At 44.2% G+C, this 25,910-nt stretch overlaps 1 protein-coding gene across 33 annotated transcripts in view; it reads right to left on the reverse strand.

The window, feature by feature from the left end:
- The window catches only part of SORBS1 (sorbin and SH3 domain containing 1), a 218,827-nt gene extending 215,885 nt beyond the window's left edge, over positions 1-2,942 (reverse strand). For 29 of the 33 annotated variants that reach the window (XM_046652429.1, XM_046652426.1, XM_046652431.1 and 26 more), the window contains exon 1: positions 2,835-2,942. The gene's annotated coding sequence lies outside the window, so the exon portion shown is untranslated. The other 4 variants (XM_046652400.1, XM_046652399.1, XM_046652396.1 and 1 more) reach the window with 4 other exon arrangements.
- Positions 2,943-25,910: the final 22,968 nt, after the last annotated feature.

The following is a 25,910-nucleotide window of genomic DNA, read 5'->3' on the forward strand; positions in this document are numbered from 1 at the left end:
CAATTCTCATGTTCTAAATATCTAAACCTTCACCTGCATAATCATAAATAAAGCAGTGAGTTAAACAGACAGGAAGAAAGAATGAACTATAGAAACTCTTTCCTCAGCATTCTGTCACCCCCCCCACCTCATCTCCCCAGCCAACCACCCACTCTGAGGGTCTGTGCCTCTCACTCTGGGCTGTTCTAGCTCTGAATTACTTACATACAGTAAAACCTCATGAACTGCACTCGTCAAGGAAAAGGTGAGTCTGAATCCAACAGAAGCCTGAGTCCTGGCACACTTCTTTCATGCCGTTGAGCAACACTGTGAATCTAACATCAGTTCAGCAAACAGAAGAGAATCTAGAAAAGCCATCACGAACGGTACGTGTGAATCTAAGAACAGCAACACTCACAGGAACCCCAGAAAACGGTCTGCTCCAAAGCCCTCCACTTTACCAACAAGGACACAGGCCCAGAGAGCAGAAGCCAGGAGGCCAAAGCAGGCTGGTGGCCAGGATCAAAGTCAGCTGTCCTACCTTTGGTCCAGAGCTCTTCCACCAAAGCTTTTTGTGACCATCCGTTCCCTTTTTCATAGAAACAGATTAAATTCTAAATTACCAGTGAGTGCCCTCTACAGCAAATCTATTTCCATGTCCAGGGAAGGGTCCAGAGCTAAGTTTGCATGACCAGATGATTACTAATGCTGCCTAATAAAAAGCTTTCTTTCCTGAACCCTGCTCATTCATTCTCTGAAAAGAAAACTCCAGACTCTGCTATCTATATTGAACTCTATTTTGGAGAGGGAAAAAGGGGGGGAGCAGAACAGTTCTTTGTTCTGCCAGAAAGAAGCATCTGAACCTCCTTTCCCATAGCTTCTGTCTCACCCCCCAATATTCCCAATCCCTTCAAAAAAGTTCACAGAAACTCTCCAACTAGAATAAAAGAAAGCAGGTGAGAGGAAGAAAGGGCCAAAGTGGGGTGGGTGTGGAACAGAAGATGGCAATACCCTCCCATCTCTACACCCCATGGGGTAGAAAGCATTTCTTTTTGGTTGCTAATACCCTGCTGGGAAGTCACCAGAGCTAGTTTAACTCAGGGCCCTCCAGCTGAGAAGTGAGCTCTCTGCAACCCCTGGAGGACTAACCCTTTCCTAACCATCCACTCTACCAATGCCCAGGGTAAAGGTGCCAAAGGACCAACCCTTCCGTGCCATCCCCCGGGGCCAAGAGCCTGAGACATCAGACATCAAGTCAGAGCTTGGCTGGCAAGGAGCTATTTAAGGCAGCATCAAGAGGGTGGGGTAGAAAATTGCTGGCAGCATCCTCCTACTCCACCCCTCTGTCACAGCCAACACACAAATGCGCGCGTGCACACACACACACACACACACACACACCTCTCACGCCCTAAACAGCCATCTATCTCACCTATGTCTCTAAGGGCTGTATATCTGGAGCCCCAAATCTCCAGCATGTGTTTTCTGTCACGGAGGCTGCGGTCCCCACCCGCTGCTCACCCCACTTTTAATCCACTCCCTTCTCTTCAATCAACCACGAAGCCACCTTTTCAACCAAAAACGCAAAATTGAATCTAGAGCTCAAAAACCAAGGAGGGAGTGGAAACAGACAAGCCATCCCTGGCCTCCACTTACGAGAGGAACAAGGGCGCAAGTGGGGTTGATGTCAGAGGCCTGACATGCCGGATAGGTTCCATGATGTCTCTAAACGAACCTCTCTCCAGTTGACGAACATCTCTCCTGTTGACGGTGAAATCAATTCGAGCAATTTCAGCAGGTCGGCCCTGTGACAACAGGAGCATCCCAGCGCTCAATTTAAAACAAAAATCCAAAGGCTCAGCCAGAACATGCTGGGAAAACCCAGGGTCTGGATAAAACGAGCCACGCTCGGTGGGATCCCTTCTGCTTTTATGTAGCTATATAACAGCGTAATAAATTCTGTCTGGCTGAAGAAAGCATGCACTGGTGAATTTCAAAGCCATCTTACGACAGTGGATGCACGGGGATGCAGAATTCGACAGCACGTTCCCCTATGAAGGGAATATAACGACTTCAAGCCTCTCTCCCCTCTATCTTGAATGGCGCTACCGTTTATCAAGGAAGCCACGTCGGAAGGCAGCCAGGGGAGAGCCGGGGATGCCCAGGGAATTCGGAGAGAGGAGTTGCTTTCTCTCGGTGATAAGCTGCCTAGCAAGATGCTGCCAATCACTCTGGGGGATGAAGGAGCACACACATGTACTCGCTCATTCAGGCAGGTCCTAGGCCAGACGAGTCGTCCTTGCGCCCCTCCCGCCGCCCTCTCATCCGGGGGGATGCTGATGAATGAACACACCTGAGATGCCTCCATCCTGCCGCTCGCTCCCTCCTCCTTCCTCTGGCTGCTGCAGAGGAGCCCTTCCTCGGTAGTTTCACTTTACAGCGCAAACCCACCCGGGTTTTGATGTCTCCTCCACCCACCCATATTGCAGCCAGCCTGAAGCAAGCGGACGTTGTCTCCTAGCAGAGGCCATGATCGCACGTACCCCCACCCACTTAAAAAAAACCCTTAATCCCCGGAACCCCCGCACCCTGGGGAACTTTCCTTGAAAGACTGGGGATTCATCAAACAAGCAGGAAGGAGGGTTCGGCCAAGGGGGACCACGGTTTTCCCCGTGACTACCAGGGATGCTCTGGGGGAGGGGGTCCCCCAAGTCCTTCCAATAGCTGGCCCTTTAAACGCGCCTCCTCCAAGCGCGGAACAAAGGCGCCGCCCGCGGGGGCCGGGCCGGCGCACGCCCCCGGCGCCGCCGCCGATCAGGCGAGCGCGGGCGGGAGGGCGGCTGGCGCTGGCTTACCTTGCGGGTCGCCGGGCGGGCGGGCTGCGCGCGTCCTGCCCCACTCGCACTACACGCTGCAGTTGGCCCCGCTCTGTTTTTCTGGGACTCGGCGCTGACTTCACCGACACTCCGCGGCCGGCCAATGGGCTGCGGCGGCCGCCCCCTCATTAGCATGCGTCTGGAACTGTCCACTCCGGCGGCGCCCAGGCGGCGGGCGGGGCCAGGAGGCGGGGCCGGGCCCAACCGTGACAGGAAAGGGCGTGTGCACCAATGGGAGGCGAGGAAGGGCCCGGCCGCCCCGCCCCGCGGCATTGTGAGCGAGGCCCGCGGGCTCGCGGATCTTGGGCAGATAACGCGCGCGCGGATCCAGTAACCCTTTCTGTTCTGGCCGGCCGCGGCCTGGGTCGGAGGTCGGTCCCGCGGGCCCTGTGGTCCTTAAGAGGGGTCGCCCACTGGGAGCTGGGAAGGAAGCTTGGAGGCATGAAAATAACAGCTAATGTGTCTGGAGTGCATATGAGTTATTTAACCCTTGTGTTCTGGTTTGCTCATCAGTAAAATGGTATTATAGTGCCTATCTCTTAGGATATAATAAAGATTAATACAGTTAACGTGGGTAAAGCGTTTAGCTCAGGGCCTGCCCGTCGTGCTGCAAAAATGTTTGCTACTATGATTATTACACTCTGTACCAGCCAATGTGCTTAATGCCTCCTATATATTTTCTCATTTGATCCTCATAACCTTATAAGAGAGGCACTATTACAAATCCCTATTTTTCAAGTGGGAAAACTGAAGTGTAGGTTTAAGTGGCTTAATGAGGGTCACACAGAAAGCGGTGCAATCAGGATTTGAACCCAGGCTCTGAGATTTCATTCATGTACCACCCACTTGCTCAGGGGCTCCATGGCAGACATGTGCTGGGCCCTGGGGTTACTGCAGAAAACAAGATGGGCAAGACGCCTCCCTGTGTGAAGCTTCCATTTTAGTGAGAGAGACAAACAAATAAACAAGTGAATAAGTAAACAAGATCATCTGCAATGTGAAAAGTAGAGTGAATAAAATAAAACGGGGTAATGTGCAGGTAGAGAGAAGAGTGCTTTGATTTTTAGGGTTCAGAGCTAACCACTGCACTGCATCCTGACCTCCTCCATCCCTTCAGTGTTATAGAAAAAGAATCAGAGGCCCAAGGTCACAGGGCCAGCAAGTAGCCGGCCTAGAACACGCTCCCTCCACACCTAGCTTCCCACATCCCTGGGACACCCTGAAGGTTGGGCAATCATCCCTTGGATCAAACACAACTGATTGTTGTCAGCTGTCCTTGACAAGAATCTTCAGCCAGAGCACGTTCCTGGAGCAACAGGCTGTGTGTGGCTAGGTAAAGGCAGGGCTTGACTGCACAGCCTGATGGGGAACACATCTGCTAAGGTTCTTAGTTGTCAGGGAACAGTGACAAGTCTTTGCTGTGCACCTGCTATCCTCTGCTATGGAAAGAAAAAAAAATTAGAAGACTCTTAGCTGCCTGGGAGCCTACTCTACAACTGAGGTGACAAGACACCACTAGAAAACGACTCAATCTAGGGAGCCCCCAGCCCAGACCTCCCCCGACTTGCTCCTCATCCTACTGTTTTGCAAAGAAGACTGGACTAGGAATCAGGCTTCCCAGGCTCGACTATTAACCTCGTCCACCATCTAGAGAAGACAGTGCCTCATGGGCCTATAAAGTAATCAAAAGGCTTTTATCAAGCACGCCTAGTCTGCTGTGCACTATTCTGTATTTGTGCTAAGAGCTTTACATGCATTAACTGACTGATCCCACACAACAACCCCAGGAGGGAGGACTATTGTTATCTTGAGGTTATCCACAGAGGAGGAAAACAACAGGGAGAAAAACTAAGTTACCCACCCAGCAAATTCAGGGCAACACCATTTAGAATAGCAAAAATAATTCAAATGTCCAGTTTGAGTGGATTGGATAAAAAAAAAGTACAGGGCAACCATATGACAGAATATCATACAGCCAGTAAGAATGAAAAAGCGTTAACACATAAAGATGTTCATAATATATTAGTGAGTGGTAAAGTAGGTTGAAAACTAGTTTTATGCTGCAATCCCATTAAAACTATTTCTTATGGGATTATGAATGATTATGTTTTGCTCATTGATATTTTTCTGATTTTTTTCATAAACATCTATCAAATTGTTCAATAATAATTTTAAAATGAAAAACCAAACTACCTGTGGAGATGTGATCTGTAGACAAGGCCATCCATATAAGTGGGAAGTTGCCTCAAGGCATCTTAAGTGAGCCATAAGTCTTCCAGTCATCCCCCAAATGTCGAACTCCTCTGCTACTTTCAGTCTGTGTGTCATCCGGGTTTACGAGATAAATGGAAAAATACTAGAAGGACAGAAGGGAAGGGAAGAGGGGAAAAGAGAGAAAGAAAAATCCTACTATCCTTCAAGACGCATTTCAAATGTCTCCTCCAAGAAGTCTTCAGAATCATGGTCTAATAACATTTTAACACTGAAAGCAACCCAAGAGATCATTAGGTGTAATCTTGTCAATTCATTCTTGTGTCCAATCATTCACTGATTCATCTGAGTAGCAGGCCCTGTGCTGGGTGCTGGTGAGACCTGGCTCCCTCCGTCCCAAAGGTAACGGGAAGCAGAGGCCCAGGGAAGGCCAGCTCCACAGGCATGCAACCTGTGCTGAGGAGGGTCCCACACTTGGTTGACTGTTCTGCTCTTGCCATCTTGAAATTTTTCACTATTTAACAAGAGGCCACACGTTTTCATTTTGTTCTGGGCCCTGTAAATGATGTGGCCTGTCCTGGGGAGGAGAAACACCAAGGCCTTATCAGTATATCAGTGACCAAGCCTGGAGTAAACCATCCTCTTATATGAATGACACAGTCTCATGCCTGGTTCCCCAGGGAAGTATAAGCACTTCTGCTTTCCAGCCCTACAGCACTTCATTTATTCTTTTCTCATGGAATTTACCATATTTGGCGAGAACTCCTGTGTATATGTGTGTAGTCTTATTCCTCATCCTCTCTCCCCACCAGATTGTAAATTCCATGAGGTCCTGGCTTGTGTCTGCTCATCTCAAACAGTGCTTAGCGCTGTGCTTTACACACTGTTAAAAATGTGCTTAAGTTTAATTTAATCTTATTAGTAACTCCTCGTTTTTTTTTTTCATGTGCATAAGATTATTCCCAGCAGTCCTTCCGCTGTTGGAGAGGAATAAAAATATCAGGCAGGAACGTGGAACACACAAACCAGGATCATAGATATCATCGCTTAAGCAGGCCGTTAGTGGGAGGACTTGGGGAAAGAGGCAGCAGAGGACGGCCCAGAGCTTCCTTTCCTCCATCTTCAGAGTCACACAGACTGGGAGAGAGGGAATAGACAAGATGATCTAGAGATGGCGGTAAGCATAGTGATTAAGCCTGTGGGCAGAATCCTGGCTTCAGTGCCCTAATATGAAACTGTTGTGCAAGCTCTCGGGTCCCTCATCTGTAACATGAGGAAAACACAACCTTCCTAAGGTTTACTTGTGAGCTGTAGATGAGAGCACACGTGTAAAGTGCTTACACACTGCCTGACACGTAAGCACTCACTAAGTGGATATTATTACTGATATTACTAGGAGGCCAAGTTGTGAAAGGTGCTTTCTTAAAATGCATTGGTTTCGGTAACTTGTTTCCCCAGTTACCCAAAAGATTGACCATGGTCATTTTCAGACACATCAGCTGGAGAAGTCTAGGAGAGAAGAAAATCAAATGAGACAAAGGAATTATGAACTCCAGACTTTAGCTGTTATGTCACTAAAACCCTGGTAATTATTTGTACCTAATTACTTTTGTAGTATCTTGAAGAAAGTGAAGCAAGTAGTAGAAAGAACCAAACTTCCTTAAAGAACCAATTCTCTTGTTTCTTACTGATTAATTACCGAGAAAAAAGGAATCTACACTCTTGTGCCCAGGGGGCACAAAACTGATTTGAAGATCGCGGAACACTAGATCCAAGAATTCCACATTCCTTGGAGGTCAGTGCTGGCAGATGCTGCTTTAGGGAATTTTGCTGAGATGGATGGAGGTTGGTCAGGAGAAGTTTACGGGGCCAGGTAGAAATGCGAGGAGCCATGGGGATCGCTGTGCTTGAGGAGCAGGCCCGAGATGAGCATGAATCAGTCACCCCAAGGGTCTAGTCACCGGACCTCTGTTTATCAATCTAAAAACACTTGCTCCAGCATGTCTTGTGTTGTTGCTTGGATGAAAACATGTATACGTAATCGAATCCCAATTCTATACAATTGTAGTGTATTTGACCAAGTGCATAAAGTGTGGCCTTGAGATTGTGTTATGCTCAAGTCGAAATAAGACATTTAAAATATTGACCTGGGTGGACCTTTGAGAGAAATCAGAAGTACAGAATAAACTTCTCTCCACTTCCACTGTATCAGTGGATGTGCCCGCCCTAGGTCAGGGGTTTGAGAGGGGGTTAAGCAGAGTGGGGCCATCTGAAGGCAGCTGCTGGAAGATCTTGGTCAGGGGCTTCACTGAATAGAATTTGCTGAGTTTACTTTAGAAGACTTACTACTGTGAAGTAATTTAGTCAGTGAAGTGTTTACTTGGGAAAACCATTTTTGGGGCTGGTGGATACAGCTGACAACTCTGAGAGACGCATTCTGATTGAGGCTGGAAAGATAAAGGAGGAAGGAAGCCAGGAAGGAGGAATAAGAAGGGAGAAAGGAGGAAAAAGAGCGTGGCACAGGGAAGCAGGGGAGAGAAAGAGAAAGTGAGAGATAGCAAGAGGGAGGAAGGGAGATCATTAAATGGCCTGAGGAGAAAATACTGCAACTTCAGAAATAGGGCAACTAGCCTCACTAAACTAATGTAACCTTAACAAGGTTAAAAAATCAACAACAATGGTGTTAAGGGAATAACTGACATTCTGGAGGCTGTTGGAAGCTTGTCAGAGGTGATTGGAAGAGTTCACTGAGGGAACTCATTTCACAGGGCCAAATTGAGTCACATGGGTGCCCTGGGAAGGTTAATAACACTTTGTCACATTTATCAAGAGGAGATGCTGAAGGCTGTGTGGGGGAAGGGCAGAAGGGAAGATGGCGAGTACCTATCAAGTGTCAGTCCTTTCTCCATTACCTCAACAAGTCTGTCCTGTCTCCAGACTGGCCTGCCCTGTCTCCTGAACCTTCGGTTACCTTGACCCATTTCTGTGAACAGCAGTTTAGTGACCATATCTAGTCCCAGTGCCATGCCCCTCAGGGATCCTACTTCCCGCTTCCCCAACTGGCTGAACCGAACAAGTCATCCAAGTGTACAGGGCTTTCTGTGCGAGGAGATCTCGGAAAGTCACCTATTTCCAGGGATGTTGGGAGCCCTCTTCAAATTGGCAATCTAAGCAGTGCTTGCATAGCCTACCTGTTTATCTGGCTCTGTCCATGCAAAGGGGTAATCTAAAAGAATCACATCCCACAGCCAAGGGAGTGAGAGCAGCTGGACTCTGTACAAGGGAGAAGTGCACAGAGACACCTATTTCCTCCTTTAGGCCGAAAGAACCAAACACTTCTTCATTTGATCCTGATTAGAAGCACAGCAGAACCAGAAAACATGCTAGAACCAGATCCCAGCATCCGTTGCAGCCCAGGCTGCCACCTCCAAAGAAGGAGGGTTACTCATAGTGAACCCTCCAACAGGAGGAAAGTAAGGACCCCTGAAGGGTCAGTGGCAGCTCCTTTGTTCAATTCATTCTGACCCCTGGATAAGGCTCAATGGGGTTAAACAATGTGATTCCACCAGTTAGTATTCAAACCGTAGGTTGTTCCATTCTTTGGTTCCAGAGTCTACTATACCTGGACTAGGGCTTCTAACACCTGGACAGTTCACTGAGGGTGGGGAGCAGAGCCAGCCAGGTAGCCCTGGGATTGTGGGAAGAGAACTCTCAAATCATTCGGCTAACCCATATCATGTGCCTACTCTGTTCCAGGTCCGCTACCCAGTGCTGGAGAACCAGAGAGCAAGACAGGTCCTTATTCTCAAGACGATCACAAGCTACTAGGAGAGATCGATAAATACATAGACATTTACAAGACAGTGAGATAGACACACTTTTTAAAATTTGAGATGTAATTCACATACCAGAACATTTACCCTTTTAAAGTGCACAATCCAGTGGCTTTTAGTGTATTCATAAGGTCGTGCAATATCACCACAATCTAATTCCAGAACATTTCTATCACCGCAAAAAGAAACCCTACACCTGTTGGCAGTCACCCTCCATTTCCTCTCCCCCCAGTCCCCCGCAATAAACTTTCCATCTCTATACATTTTCCTGTTCTGGACATCTCATATAAATGGAATCATACAATATATGGCCTTTTGTGTCTAGCTTATTTCACTTAGCATAATGTTTTAAGGTTCATCCTTGCTATGGTGTGTATCAATACTTTGTTCCTTTTTATGGTTGAATAACATTCCACAGTATGTGTGACAGCAATTTCTTTATCCCTTCATTGGTTGATAGACATTTGGGTTGTTTCCACTTTTTGGTTATTATGAATAATACTGCTATGAATATTCATGTACAAGTTCTTGTGTGGATGTATATTTTCATTTCTCTTGGGTATACCCTAGTGGTGGAATTGCTGGGTCATATGGTAACTCTGTGTTTAACTTTGAGGAACTGCCAGACTATCTTGAGTTAGGTTTCTGTTATTTTAACTGACAGAGGCCAATACACCTTGCTGAACGAAAAGCATGGGCCACTTTATTAATTTATGTGTGTATTATCACTTTATATATTTTATAAACATTTTTTGAGGATAAGTATACTGCTATTCATCTCAGACAATTTTGAAAATGCAAGAAAGTTTAAGGGAAAAAAATGAAAATTACCCATATCCTTACTGTGAAGAGCTACCACTCTCCCCGTTTGGCTTGCTTTTTTCCTTTTAATCTTTTTTTCCTATGTATACTTTTTAGAAAGCCATGGCATGCTACATGATCGGTTTTATACTCTGCTTTTTCAGTATATTGTAAGGAGTTCAGCATTCTCTGTTTTATAAACTAGTCTTCAAATTTATTTATTTTACGTTTTTCTTTTTAAAATAGTGCCTTTATTTTTCTTACTTTTGAAGGGGGACTAAGGTGACAGAGAGAAGGATGTAGGGGAAAGAGGCGGGAGATGCCAAGGAGAATATATGAGAGAGAAGGAAAAGAGAGCAGAGATGACCCTTGTTTCCTTCCTTCTAGATCTATATTTCATCCTGCCTGGTTGCAGAAAAGATTGAAGGCACTGCTGTCTTGGTGGCCTTAGAACAGCCCTCCAGTCTCTTTTCCAGTGGCAGTGCCTGCAGTAGCTGCTGTTGTTCCATATCCCTGTGACCCTGAGGCTGAGCCAGAGCCGGCTTCTGCACACTGCCATTCAAGATGGCCAATTCGCAATCCTAGCAAAATCAATCTATTGGAAACCAATGAGGCACAAATAGTTCATGCACTTTGAGGCTGATCTGCCAAATGAGATAAACAGGGCTCAATCAACAGGGAAAATCAATGATGCAAAAATGCATTTCAATCTAGCGTTATTTCCCCCCCGGATGCCCACGACATCACATTCTATTGTTTTGATGCTTCTGTGGCAATTCTTGTCTAAGCTTCTGTAGGCCAGGCCAGAGGAACTCTCTCACCCAGGGTTTCATGTGCCCAGGGGTTGCTAAATGCCAAGATTTAGTGACTGTGACAGAAAAGCCTGGCAGCCAACATGTGTGAGAAGTGAGGACTTTCAGTTTTGTAAGCAAACACTAGCCTGTATGTTTCTAGAGCACCCTCTGTAACAGGTCATGCAACTAGCAAGGAACTTCATGTGAACTTTCCAAGAGAGTAAATCACAAAAGTATTGATATAATTCATATTTATAAAGCACAAAACATAGAGTGATGTTTGTAATATCATTTTTGTGCCACTAAGTTTATTTTCCCTTAAATATTCTACTAGTAAGATATGATTCTAAAAACATTAGGATCTATTGATAAGCAAAAAGAAAAAATTTAAATCATCTCTATTAAATTTTACTTATATCTTGCCAAATTTTTCTCAATGCAGAATTATTTAAAAAAATAAGACCATGTAATACATCCTGTTCTATAACCTACTTTTAAAAAATTGTAATATATTGGAGTTGCTTATTCTAAACAGGCCTTTCCCACGATGTCATGGTGTTGCCTGGGAGGGTCAGGCCTCCACTGATGCCTTGTCTGTTTGGAAGCCCACTTCAGAGGACTGACTGGAATGGTTTGGCTCAGGGAAGTATAGAAGGGACTAAGCAACACAAAGTCTGATGCCAGATAGGTGATCCTGCAGGAACTGGGGCCCAAGCAAGGAGCTGAGTTCGATAGGCCTGGCCAGTTAGCTAGCTGCAAGGCAACCATTAGGGATGAACAATAGCCGAATTTCCCCTATGGGGTCAGCAGGTTAAGGGTGGCCAGAGAACCGAGGGCCAGGCAAAGAACCAAGACCCAGTCTGAGCAAGCAGGCTCAGGGTGAGGCTCTTTCAAGGTTCTGGAGAACCTGTGGATAATCTGAAGTAGCTAAGTCTCTTCTCAAGAGGAAGGACTGGATCAATTTGTACCTAGCAGAGTGGAAATTCAGGATTTGTTAAATAAAGTAATGATTCTTCCTAATCATTCTTCTAGTCTTAGCTCAGATATTACCTCCTCTGGAGAACAGACAGACATGGGAACGTCAGTCCAGCCTAGGGAAATGGCCTGAATATAGTTATGGAAATGGTCAAGTGCAAGGTGTGTGAAAAGAGAACAGAGAGTTTAGGAATGTGAATAGTTTTAGGCATAAAAGGCTAGAGAAGTTAACTGAAGCTAGAGTGCAATGGCCTTGAAAGATAAGCTCATGGTTTTGAATTTTATCTGGTGGCCAGTGAGGATTCACCAAAAGTTTTTAAACAGAGGAGGGGTGTGATGGAGGTGGCATGTAAGGACAACTGGTCTGGTGGCAGCAGCAGGATGAATGAGAGCCCACAAAGGCCAGAGGCAGCATAACCAGTTGGAAGCTTACTGTAATAATCCAAGTGAGAGGTAATAAGGGCTGGAACTAGGCAGGTGACCATGGGGAATGGAAAAGAGGAGATGTTTCATTCATCTACTCATCCATTCATTCAACAAATATTTATTAATCCCTGAGAACCAGGAAGTATGCTAGATCTAGGCACTAAACTTATGAAGGAAGGTGTGGCAAGACTTGCTTTCTGCTATATACAAGGTCCTAAGCAGAAGGTGACCAAAGATGACCCCCTAGATGACTAGGATCATGATGTTGCCATTAAGAGAAATAAGTAAGTCAGGAGAAAGACTTAGTTTGGGCTTCTAGGAAATAATTCTGAATTTAGTTGTATGATATAGTCAGACAGGAAGATGGAACTATCCAGCAGGTGGGTGGAAATGAAAGACTTGAACTGGAGAGGGAAGTCAGGCAGAAGGTAGAGACATGTGTACCTCTGCGAGGAGGGGGGTTTCATTCCAAGCTTAGAGCAGGGGAAAAACAATATACCTGATACAAACCTGCTGCCTCTTTCCTGTGATTCCCGACACTATGGCCCATCACACACTTTGATAGGATTTTTCGGAAGTTGATTACTTAAAGCCTGCGACCTGAGTCCTGTTTCACCTCTGGCTTGAATAGTGCTCTTCCCCCTCTTAGCTAGGAAAGGGTGTACTGCAGCCAGATGGTAAACTGTGAACAGAAATAAACTCTCTTCATATGTAGCAAGTGTATTTATATCCAATCCTATAATATCACTGCAGGCATAATTATAGCCAATCCCATAATTGCGTTGCGGGTATCAGACATCAAAAACCAACCAAATGTGCTGCAGAGACCAGGAGGATATGGCTATTAGGACAGGGAGTTGCAGGGCCAGGTGGTGGCCCTGTGAGATGCCTGGGTAAAACAGTGCAGGGTTATTTACAGCTTATTGAGAGGTTCGACCAACAGAAGCTGGAGGGAGGTAATAATTTTGTGGGATACACAGCTCGAATTCCTGTCTCAGTAATGCTACATGCTTTAGTTTTACTTTTTAAAAAATTATACAATCAATGCTTATTTATTGTACAAGGTTTAGAAAATGTGGAAAATCGTTCATAATCCCAAGAACCTAAGAAACCCAAGAAAGAGATCATGGAGCCTGTTTTGTAGAGCAGAACGAGATGGGTGCCATGAAGAATGGGGGCCCTGGGGCTTGGCAGCAACAGAGGGCAGTGGGCATATATGCCCAGAGGCTCTGGCGGGTGGGACAATGAGAACCTGCCCCCCTGCCCTGGGCTCAACAGCCGTGAGTGACTAGATTTCTGTGTAGATGGAGGAAGTACTCAGGCTCCCCTGGGAATATTTCCTTTTTTGTAGTCGGTTTAATCATACTGGTTGAGAACTTGGGGTCTGGTATGGGACTTCTGGTTCAAATCCCAACTCAGCTACTCTCAGACTATTTGACTTTGGGCAAGTGGCTAAGCCACAATGGCTTCAGCCCCAAAAGGAATACATAAGAGCATCACCTCAAAGAGTTGTCACGAAGGTTAAATGAGATTTTATACGCAAAGTTCTAAGCAAAGAGCCTAGCACTTAGTAGGTGCACAGTCAATCTTAGCAATAACAACAACAGCAACAGCTTAGTATCTTTTCTTTAAAAAAGCAAGGTGATCAGTTAGCAAGAGCATGAGATAGCCAAGCCAAGACCATCAGCATAATTCTCACAAAACACTTTCCTCCTGGAGAAAGGCCCCGTACATTTCACAATACCAGGTATGGCCTGGGTTCAAGTGGGTGGGGAACAATAGGAGCAGGGAATGGAAACACCCTATTAGATAACTCAAAAGGAACCTGGGCTACTTTAACAATGTTTTGCAAGCTACCTGCCAGTCTATGTACATTTCCTTGTTTTTATGTTTATTCTCATGTGTAGCCACCTCCAACTCCTATATTTTGTTTGGTTGCTAAATCTAGCCATTGCCGGCGGATTTGCAAATGGATTCATGGCCTTTGAAGTCATCTAGTTCTACCTCCTACCCAATGGGGGATTTCTATCCATAATATCCCTACATCTGAACTAGGAGACATTCTGGATCCCTCCCTTTCCTTCAGTTATTTCTAAGTAAACTTTGTCAATTCCATCTTCAAAACAGATCTTAAATCTCTCCTCTTCCTGCTATTGCCGCCCTCCAAGAGCAAGGTTCCTCCCTCCATCACCTAGACTGCTCACCCCTCACTGGTGTCCTTACTTCCACACTTCCAATCCTACAGTCTATTCTCTCCTGAGAACCAGGGTACCTTTCAAAAATGTAAATCAGATCACCACTCTCGCCCTATATTAAGTTGAGTTCTTTGGAAGCAGACCCTGAGACAAGGATTCATGAGCAAGCATTTTATTTAAAAAGTGCCTCAGGAGAAACTGGTAAGTGAGTGGCGGAAGCTGCACGGAGAATCGGAAGACACCAAGAAAGGAAGAAGCCTGGAAGCCTGGATTGCATCCAGACTTTGTTCCTCCTAAAAGCGAAGGGCTGGGCTTTCACACTCCTGCTCTATTAGCTGAGTCCTGGCCTAGGGAGGGTTGGGAGCTCTCTGTGCATGTGGGCAAAGAGCTCCAGCGGTCCAAGGGCTATCCTTGGAACAAAGTTGCAGGAGCTAGTCCTTACAGCAAAAGTACACAGAAGCTGGGGGACTGACACACAGAAACCGTAACAGGGAACCTTGGTGGAGCACTGACAGGGTCCACGCCAGTTCCCTCATTATTTCTGATCTCAGGTCTTTGTTCATTTCCTTTATAACACACATCATGATTTATCAGTAGTTTGTATAATTGTCTCTATATTTGTTTATTATCTGTTTTCCCCACTAAAATGAAATCACCAGGAGAGTAGTGAGCACATTTGTCTTGTTGCATTTTGTACCTGTTTGCATTTTGTCTCTAGAATAGAGATGGCACATTGTGGGTTCTCCACAAAAATTTGCATGAATGGATAAATGAATGATGCAACCCTGGTTTGGATGTCTTTGGTAATGTGGACCTTCTACAGCATAAAGCAGCTCACCCATTTTCAGAAAACCTTAACTGAAAGTCTGACCCAAAACTGAACTGTAATCAGCTTCCCTGTCACACCCACTTGTCTCTTCTCTAGAACAACTCAAGAGATGATTGTCTCTCCCATGCCAGTCCCTTAAATATCCAATGTCCCGCCTTTCTCTCCTCCAGACTAATCAACCCCAGCTCTTCCAAAAGCTCCTCATTTGACATGGATTTTAGAGCCACTGGCATCCATAACTTCACTAGTTGATAAAATTTTTTTTACCTACCAACATAAGGCACAGCAGTCCCTCCCATACCACCCTGAATACTCCCAGTCTTGGAAGGTAAACTGAGTCAAGCCAGTTAAGAATTTGGAAGAGCGAAGCTGAAGATTAACCAGCCAGGGCTGCAGAGTCAGCAGACCCAAGTTTGAATTCCAGCCCCACTTGTTGTTAAATGACTGGTCCTGGGCAAAATACTTAATTTCTCTAAACCCCAATTTCTTCTTCTGTACAAGAGGAAAAAATAAGAGCACATACATAACAGAGTCAGTATCAGGGTTGCATTAAATGAGACATGGGTATAAACCTCTTGGCAGAGCCTGGCACATCTTTAAAGACTTGAAGCTTCCCCAGACTTTACTGTGAACCTAAAAGCTCTCTGTGCCCTCCAAGCCACTTTTTCCTAGTCAAATCCTCCTGCTAACCCAGCTCCATCTCAGACACCTCCATGCTCCTTCAGTCATGATACTAGGTCCTGGATCCAGATGTTTCCCTGGCTGTTATTTCTTCCCATTTTCTCATCATCACTCTCCACTTCAGATTCTACATCTCCTAGTCCTTGCTACACATCCATACATCCCCCACACATCCATTCTCCCTTTCTCTTTTACTTGTCCTTCTTGCTCACTTCTTTCTTGCTTTTTTGTCACCCCCCCCCCTCTTTTTTTATATCACAGAAACTCTAACTAGTAAAGTTCTTTTTTTAAGGAAAAAAATTTTGTTTTCTATTCTGGTTACCTGAGCTCCAGAGAGCCGAAAGGAAATGATCAACCTGGTAACAGGAAAATCGGTAGATGCTAGTTCTCTCACCACACGGGCACCTTAAGCTGTAGGCCATTTTCCATCTGCTCCTTGCCACAGACTGAGCGGTAAAAATCAAGGTTGGAAGAGGAGCCATCAGCAGTGAGGACAGAGGAGAACAGGAAGTTCTCTTTCCCTCTCACCTGTGTGTATGCGTCTCGTTCCTTTTCTTGCCCATTGCATTAGTATACTACAGTGATAGTCGTCTGTCTTGTTCCTGACTCTAATGGAAAGGCCTCTAATACTCTGCCATTAATTATGATTTTTTCTAGGTTTTGTGTAAATAAATAAATAACCTTTATCCAATGTGGAAGAGTTCTCTCCCATGTCTTGTTTGCTAAGCTTATATAATATGTAATTGTGGTTATTAGGCTTGAGTTTCTATGTTGGAAGTGGAGCACTGAAAATCAGGAAGCAGGGTGAGAAGTAGGTTGTCTTGGGAGGTATCCTGGGAATATCAGAAGAAAGAATTGAGGCCAAGCAGGCAGGCTGGGGGTTGCCGGGGCACCCTGTCCTGAGGGACTGTCCTGGTACTGATAGTTACTCTTCATCTCCTGCTCTTAAACTAACTGTGATACTGCAATTCAAAGACTCTACTGGACCCTTGAGGGTAGCAATGACAGAACTTGGCTCTAGTTATAGTTCTTGTTTCCTCTTTTATTAATTTATGTAAGCAATTCTGGATTTTTAAGAAGGTTTTGGAGCTTCTTGAATTGGAGCAGATAACTGAAACTTCATCTCTTTTCATATGATAGCTTTTTGGAGGTGGGTCTGATCCTGGTTTTCTATTCCAATCGGCTGCTGTGAAAGCCACTTCTTGTTCTCACTGTGGGCAGACCAATCCTCTTTTTCTCCCTGATGGAAATTCAGGAAGGAAACCAGATAACTCCCAGCAGAGATGAGAGTTGACCACAGTACCATCCAAAAGGGCTTTTAAAGATTTCAATCTTGCATGTGGGAGCATTGGCAGCTGAAGTTGGTTATTTGCTCTACATTGTCAGCTAGACAGAAGGCTTGGGAGGAGCTGTGATTCTGCCATTTTGACAGGAAAATGTTTTTTGGTGGAGAAGAGGTGGCAATTGAAACATGGCTGAAGTGCACTTTAATGCTGGAAAATTTCAGTAAAAGTGTTTGTGACAAGCATCCAAAATAAAGTACTAAACGCTCATACATAGACATTTCTCAATAAACCAACCTGCACATGCTGTGGGATTAGTGGAAGGAAGGGACATACTGACACCAAATTACCCACTGTGGCCTCTGCTCATTGCTGTTCTGCCCTTATCACATGGTGGCTTTGGAGTTTTTTGTTTTGTTTTTACCATGATTGATGGAAAATTGCCCAACCTGCACCCAGAGAACCAAGAGTCGACTGTGCCTCACTTCTTCACTTATTTCCACTCTTAGCTGAAGAAGGAGGAGAAAAAGAAGCGCTAAGCATCCTGTCATCCAGGGAAAATTTAAACAAAGTGGTAATGTGTCAGACAGCTTTGGAATAGTCCCCAAAGGTGGCAAGTAAACAAAATCTATGAAGAAAAGTTGAAAGAACTGGCATAGCTCAGCCTTAAAAAGAGAAAGTGACAGGCTAATATAGTGACTGCTTCTAGTACAGTAAACCAGACCATCTACACAGTCCAAAAACACCTCCTATGCTCAGCTGACAGTGGTGCAATGGAAAAAGCAGTGGGCCTAGCTTAGGAGAGCTAGGCTCCGTTCCGTCCTCTGTCAATGGGTGACCCTGGCTGTCTCTTTGTCTACCTCAGTTTCCATCTCCGTAAAATTAAAAAGTGGACCACTTTCGGGTCCCCAGCGAAGACTTCCTTTAAGGTTCCACAAAAGAAGCAATGTTTGGACATTTCAAACCACTCCAAAGATATAGTACTTTTAAGTTATTACATGATAAATGCATTTATTTAGTGATCACCATCATTCAAACATGGAGCTCGCTAGGAGAAAGAATAAGGAAAGAGGTGTTGAGTGATACAATTTGGGAATCAGGCTGTACGACACTTTAGAGGAGGGATGGTGTCTGCTTCCTTTTGAGATCTTAGCACCCAGGGTGGCATCTCCTTAAGTGCCCATTAAGTTTCAAACATACACCAATGCAGAAAGAACATGCAATAAACTCCTGTGTATCCATCACCTAGCTCCAGAAATCATCCCTCATGGCCGGTTTAGCTTTTCTATGCTCCCGCCCAACTGACTTCTAAACCTCCCCACAGATCGTTTCTAAGCAAGTCCCAGACATCATGTAATTTCACTCATAAATATTTCAATGTGTCACTCTGAAAGACAAGTATTTTGTAAATACAATATCATCACACCCAAAAAATGAACACCACGTCTTTAAATATCATCTAATGTCAGTTCAGTGTTCCAATTTCCCTCATTGTGTCCTAAAAATGTTTTTTTAGAGTTTGCTTAAATTAAGACCTAAAGATTACAATTGGGTGATATGTATATTTACCTTTGTTTAATCTAGAGTCACCCCACCACACACACACACACACACACACACACACACACACACACACACATTCCTGTGACTTACTTATTGAAGGGACCAGGTCTCTTGTTCTAGAGTCTCCTACAGTCTGGATATTGCTGGTTGCCTCTCCACAGTATCATCTAATGTATACCTTGTATTTCCTACTAACTGGTAGTTAGATGAAAAGATTTGATCAGTTCCAGTTTCTATTTTTCGGTCAAGAATGCTTCATAGGTAGCTTTTTCTATTTCCATCAGGAGGCAGATAACGCCCTGTCATCTTTCTTTTTTTGACATTGGCAGCCATTTATGATCACTGCTTAGATCTATTATTTCATCAAGAGTTGAAAAATATTGATGTGCTAACTTCATTTCTTCTTCATTTATTTCTATAAAGAAAAACTTCATATTTATGTCTGATACATTTCTATAAAGAAAAACTTCCCCTAATCAACTATTTTGTTATCCTGACACACAGTTGGAAAAGGAATGGAATAATAATTTCTCTTTCTTTCCCTTTATTCACTAGTTTCAAAATGATGGGCTGGTTCCCCAGCATCCTTCAAAAGATGACAAATGAATTTTTTTAAAAGCATTATTATGGGGGCTGGCCCGGTGGCAGCAGTGGTTAAGTTTAGTGCACTCTGTTTCAGCTGCCCAGGTTCACAGGTTTGGATGCTGGGTGCGGACATACACCTCTCTTCAAGCCATGCTGTGGCAGCAACCCACATACAAAAGAAAAATAGAGGAAGATGGGCACAGATGTTAGGCCAATCCTCCTCACACACACACAAAAAAAAGACCCTATTATGAACTCATGGGTTTAAATATATTTAAGGAGTTTGAGTTCAATGCAGTTATAAACTTTATTGATTATCCCATTATTGGCCAGCGGGATTGTGTGAGCCTCTGGTCTGCTCCTGAGTCCTTTTGGACCAACTCCAGTGCCGTTTGATAGGTTCTTACTTTCTGTGGACTCCAGTTCTGAGATAATCTCTAAGGTCTTTCTTAGCACTGCCCTCAGACCAGGGAAAGAAGAACCCCTCCCTTGCCCTCACATATCATATACATTGAGACACAGAGTGTTTTTTCTTCTTTTCAGGTCTCACAGGAAAGTTTTCTGAAAGGTAGGTGACTGATTGAGTCAAGGAGGGAGGGGATGTGTGTGGGCCTAACTGTTCCCCTCAGGCCAGAGGATGAAGCTTGAGGCTGCCAGTGAGTGGGGGAGGGGGGAAATGGCAGACAAAAATCACAGCTTCTGCCCTGGGATGTCAGGGAAAGAGTGCCCCCTTCAGTTTAAAGTGGGCCCCTCAAATCAACTCAATGGGTCCCTGGACAGAACTGATTCCTCCATAACTGCCTTCCTGCCTGTGCCCCTGCCCTACTCTCTGCTCCTCGGCTGGGGGGGTGGAGGTTTGGGAGGCACCGAGAAGTGCCTGGAACTGTTGAGTTGGAAAAGTAAGGTGTGAGGGAGGGTGACCTGCCTGTCCCAACTCTAGGGGAGCTTAAGTGGGTCAGTCTCTATCCTGCGATTGGGTTCATCCAGCCACCACCCAGGAGTCCTGGGCCTGGGACCAGCTTCTGCCCCGCCCCTGCATGTCTGTGGTCCCTGAGACTCAGGCGTCCAGATGGCAGGAACGAGCCAAGGCGAACCCGAGTCCTTAGCTTCCAAATCTCGAAGAAGTGGGCTATGAGGGGAGAGGAAGTCTTGGCTGGGAGCATGCAACAAAAGTGGGCCAAAAAAAAAGTGGGCATAGCTTGACTTACGGCTTTAAACACTTAGACATATGGTACACACGGCAGGATTTGCACTTTCGCAAACATCGGGGCAGTGTTGGTCCTTCTGGCTCGGACAGTCCAAGTCAGTGTTTGGATGCCCTAAGTAGGGAGATCTAGACTTCACAGTCCAGTCTACTCCTTCGCCCCAGTTGTTCCTCTTCCTTTCCCAGTCATCATGGAAAACAGACTCTCTTTGGCATTCCTGAAGTCTGAGCATGCTTAGAATTTGGTTTGGAGCTGCTGCTTTTCATTTAAAGTTGGTGGAAACCTGCAGTTTTGAAAGAGCATGAGACACATTTTGGACTCACCATGGTTCTCCCTTCTCTCAGAAGGGTCTCGATAATCCATGGTGACCCTCCCTAATTGCCACATCTTTGTGACCCTGCCCCTTGGCTATAGCTGATTAATCATGGTGCAGACACCTCGCCCAAATTGTCTCATCTGAGAACTCAACAGAGAGATGCAAAGGCTGAGCCTTTCTCACAGTCACACCAGTGGCATGAGGTCCACGGATGCTGGCTGATGAGGTGTCTGGAGTTGTCCTAATTCCTTCCTTGCCTAAATCCTCTTTGTTAATTTCTTCCTTCAATTAAGTGACACATTCTATAGCCTTTGAAAAAAATTTTGTTGTTTATTCATTTGAGCTAACCTAAGTCTGTTTCTATTGCCTCCACGTACACACACATGCAAACAGAAAGCCCTTAATTAACAACATTGTTAGAAGGAGGTCTGGATGAGGATCCAAAGCACCTGGATCCACCCCTTTCCCTCTGACGCTCACATCCCTGTCATCATATCTTTAAATCCCAGACTTGTTATCCTCTGCCTCTAACCAGAGCTGAAGCAATGAGGTGAACTAGAAATAATCATAATGAAAAAAATAATGATGATAATAATAGTAATTCTTATCATTTTTTTAAGCATTTTATGTCCCAGGAAATGTGTTAAGTGCTTTACATAAATTATTTGATTGACTCTAATCCTCAGAAACAATCCTGGGCTGGTTAGAACGCTTTTGATTCTACGCAAGAGAATCTCAAATTCAAAATAACTTAAACATAAGGAAATGAGTTATTTTATACATAACAGGAAGTCCCAGCAAGGGCAGCTTCAGGGTTGGTTAAATTAGAAGTTTGATGATGGCATTAAGACAGGTTCTTTCCATCTTTTTGCTCAGCTGACTTGGGTCTCCAGGCTACCACCCCTCGTGACTGCAGAATAGCTGCTGAATTTCCAGACATCATATGGAACATGACAATGTTTAGCAGAGGGACGGGATCTTCCTTGTATCTCTTTTTTTCAGTACAAGAATAGCTTTCCAAGAAACCTCCAGTTGATCACCCCTCTCACCTCCGTGGCCACAACTGGGTCATACACACATGCCTAATCCAACCATTGACCAGGCAGTAAGATTACTGCGATGGGACCAGCCCAAGCATGATTCACTCAAGTTGAGAGTGGAAAAGGTAAAACACTCTGCAAAAGAACATTAGGTCTTTTCCAGCAAAGAGGGAAGGAAACTGTGAGATAGCTAACCAACAGTATCTGCTACAAAACTTGTGAGATACATCGGAGGGGTAAAGTGACTTGTTCAAGGTCAAACAACCAGTTGATGGCCAATATGGGATCTGAACCCAGAATTGTCTGTTTCTAAAACCTGCTCTCTTAACCTAAACTCTGGGAGGCAGTTAGGCCTCACTAGATCCTTTTGCCTTTGAGGGATGCAAGTCACTAAGGCTTTCCTGGGTGTTTCATGAGAAGAACTGGTGTAGGAGCTACCAGTCAATCAGATTCAAGACACCAAGCAACATAGCCAACTTATTTAGCTAGTCCAACACCTCATTCAATCTCTTCTCTCATGGCTCATTCAATTCTCCTTGGCCACAGTGGAAAGGAAACTTATAACAATGTAAACTGAGTAAACACAGGCTTTAGTCCCAGATTTCTGGCTTTCCGAGTATCATAAGTGAACAAACCTCCCACTCCACATCCTTCCACTTTTCTTCTTACTCTGGTATTTCCCTCTTTGAGGAATTCCTTCTCCCAAACTTCAACCATCTGGTTCTGGTGGGGATTTGCAGTGATAACGCCAAAGGGTGACATTAAAGGGGTTGGCGAATGGTAAAGCACAGACACCAACGCATCAGAAGGAACACTTGCTGCAGTGGTAAAGCAGGATCCCGAGGCCCCCAGCTGGGTCAGCAACAAACTCATTGGAGTTGTTGCATCATGGGGAAGTTCAGGTGTCCCAGGGAGGGCCAGATGGCCATAGAGGTGGAGGATAGGAAACTCAGGAGGCTTGAGCCAGTAGGTATTTACCCACTGGTATGGAAACATTTCATTTAATGAGTTCTTAATTTCAAATATTGCATCAGTTCTAGAAGGTCTACTTGATTTGTTTTTATAGATTCCAATTCTCTGTTGAAATTCTTTACATACATATATTGTGTTCTTTTCCTTTATTTTCCTTAACATGTTTATAATACGTCATGTGTCACTTAGTGATGGGGATATGTTCTGAGAAATGTGTTAAGCGATTTCATCATTGAAATGTGCGAACACCATAGAGTGTACTTACACAAACCTAGATGACATAGCCTACTACACACCTAGGCCATGTGGTTCTAATCTTATGGGACCATGGCATAATTTTATCAGGTTCATTGTTGACCAAAATGTCATTATGTGGTGCATGACTCTACTTATTATAAATCCTTGTCTGCTAACTCAAATATCAGAATCATTTGCGGGTCTGCTTTCATTGTCTGCTTTTTCTCTTAATTACTGGTCATGTTTCCCTGTTCTTTGCGTGTCTCACAATTGTATAAAAGAACCATAGAAGTTGTAGATGATCACATTTTTCTCCAGTGATGATTCTCTTTTCCTTCTGTTAGCAGATGGGGTGAGGGACCGATCATCTCAATCTGGTCAGGAACTCAGCTGTGTGGGGGCTCCATTGCAGTTTTAGTTAGTCCTAGTCCACCTCTGGGTCATATCGTTTCTTAAAGGGAGCCCACTCAAGCTTTTGATTGGCAGCCTTGCAGGTCTCTGTCTTCTTAACCCTGAAAGCCTGTGGAAGATTCAGTTCTGTTCTTAGAAGCTCAGGCTCTTTGGTCTCTTGCCCCATACAGTTTCAAATTTTAGCAAATGTCTTGAGGAGGACACCCATCTTATGTTTGATGCAGCCCTCCTCCCTCTAACAGGACTTGGTTTCCTACCTTCTGCAAGTCTATGGCAAATTTCTCTCTGCTGTTAGACACTTCTAGCCCAGCCTTTCCTGCGCCATCCCAGAATTCAGCAAATGTCCCATTTGCTGGGAAAACTGGCCATGTGTTTAGAGCTCCTCTAAATTCCCATGTTACACCAGATCACATTGATCACCAAAAGCTCTACCAGTTTCTCTTTGTCCCAGTAAAAATCTTATGCCCAGGCCAAGCTCTATCCGTGGCCTGTGCCCAGATTTGGCAAATACCCCCAGAGAAAAAAGGGTCAGAGATTATCAGCTCATCTATAAAAGGCTTTTTCATCTCCAGAATTTTAGTCCATTAGTCCTCCTTGCTGTTACAACTCTCCAGAGTCTTTAAAAAATATGATTTTTGTCAACTTACAAAACTCAGTTGCATTTCTATACTCTAATAACAAACTTACAGAAAGAGAACTCAAGAATACAATTCCATTTACAATTGTAACAAAAAGATAAAATATCTAGGAATAAATTTAACCAAGGAGGTGAAGGACTTATACAATGAAAACTGTAAGACATTATTGAAAGAAATACATGATGACATAAAGAAATGGAAAGAGATTCCAGGCACAGGTATCAGAAGAATAAACATAGTTAAAGTGTCCATACTAGCCAAAGCAATCTACAGATTAAGTGCAATCCCAATCAGAATCCCAATGACATTCTTCACAGAAATAGAACAAAGAATACTAAAATTCATATCGGGTAACCAAAGATCCCAAATTGCTAAAGCAATCCTGAGAAAAAAAGAACAAAGCTGGAGGCATCATAATCCCTGACTTCAAAATGTACAACAAAGCCATAGTGATCAAAACGGCATGATACTGGTACAAAAACAGGCACACAGATCAATGGAACAGAACTTAAAGCCCAGAAATAAAACCACACATCTATGGATAGCTAATCTTTGACAAAGGTGCCAAGAACATACGATGGAGAAAACATAGTCGCTTCAATAAATGGTGTTAGGAAATCTGGACAACCACATGCAAAAGAATGAAGGTAGACCATCACCTCATGCCACACACAAAAATAAACTCAAAACGGATCAAAGACTTGAAGATAAGTGCTGAAACCATAAAACTTCTGGAAGAAAATATAGGTAGTACACTCTTTGACATCGAACTTAAAAGGATCTTTTTGACCATCGTGTCTTCTCCAACAAGGCAAACAAAAGAAAAAATAAACAAGAGGGACTTCATCAGACTAAACAGCTTCTGCAAGGTAAAAGAAACTAGAATCAAAACAAAGAGACAACCCACCAGTTAGGAGAAAATATTTGCAAATCATATATCTGACAAGGGGTTAATCTCCATAATATACAAAGAACTCACACAACTGCATAACAAAAAAACAAACAACCCGATCAAAAACTGAGCAGAGGATATGAACAGATGTTTTTCCAAAGAAGATATACAGATTACCAATAAGCACGTGAAAAGATGTTCAACATCACTAATCATCAGGGAAAAGCAAATCAAAACTACACTAAGATATTACCTTTCACCTGTTAAAATGACTATAATCACTAAGACTAAAAATAACAAATGTTGGAGAGGGTGTGGAGAGAAGGGAATCCTCATACACTGCTGGTGGGAATGCAAACTGGTGCAGCCACTATGGAAAACAGCATGGAGATTCCTCAAAAAACTAAAAATAGAAATACCATATGACCCAGCTATCCCTCTACTGGGTATCTACCCAAATGACTTGAAATCAATAATCCAAAGTGACCTATGTACCCTTATGTTCATTGCAGCACTATTCACAGTAGCCAAGACATGGAAGCAATCCAAGTGCCCATCGACTGGCAATTGGATAAAGAAGATATGGTATACATGTACAATGGAATACTACTCAGTCATAAAAAAGACAAAATCATCCCATTTGCAACAACATGGATGGACCAGGAGGGTATTTTGTTAAGTTAAATAAGCCAGACTGAGAAAGACAAACACCACATGACTTCACTTATATGTGGAAAATAAACAAACACACGGACAAAGAGAACCAGGGGAAGAGAGGTGGAGCATGGGCACAGGGGCTGAAGGGGAGCACTTATATGGTGGCAGACAAGAAATAACATACAACTGAAATTCCAAAGTGATGTAAACTATTATGAACTCAATTTTTTTAAAAGGCAAAAAGATACGATTTTTGTAACTTACCCAGTTTTTTCTAGTTCTTTCAGCAGGCACATTGGATTGTTGCTACATACTACATCTTATTCAAAAGAGGAAGTCCAGTGAAATTGTTTCAAGATTTAACCATGGTCAGTCACAGGTGTATATGACTGCATCAACCCAGAACCTGCCATGGTCCCTCCTCTATATCCCACCACAGCGAGGACCGGCAGCCCAAGTGGACCAAACAGAATCCTGCACTGGAATTAGGAGCTAAGAGCTTTTTTATTTT

This window comes from Equus quagga, chromosome 2 (genome assembly GCF_021613505.1).
Source record: "Equus quagga isolate Etosha38 chromosome 2, UCLA_HA_Equagga_1.0, whole genome shotgun sequence".
Classification (NCBI taxonomy): Eukaryota; Metazoa; Chordata; class Mammalia; order Perissodactyla; family Equidae; genus Equus; species Equus quagga.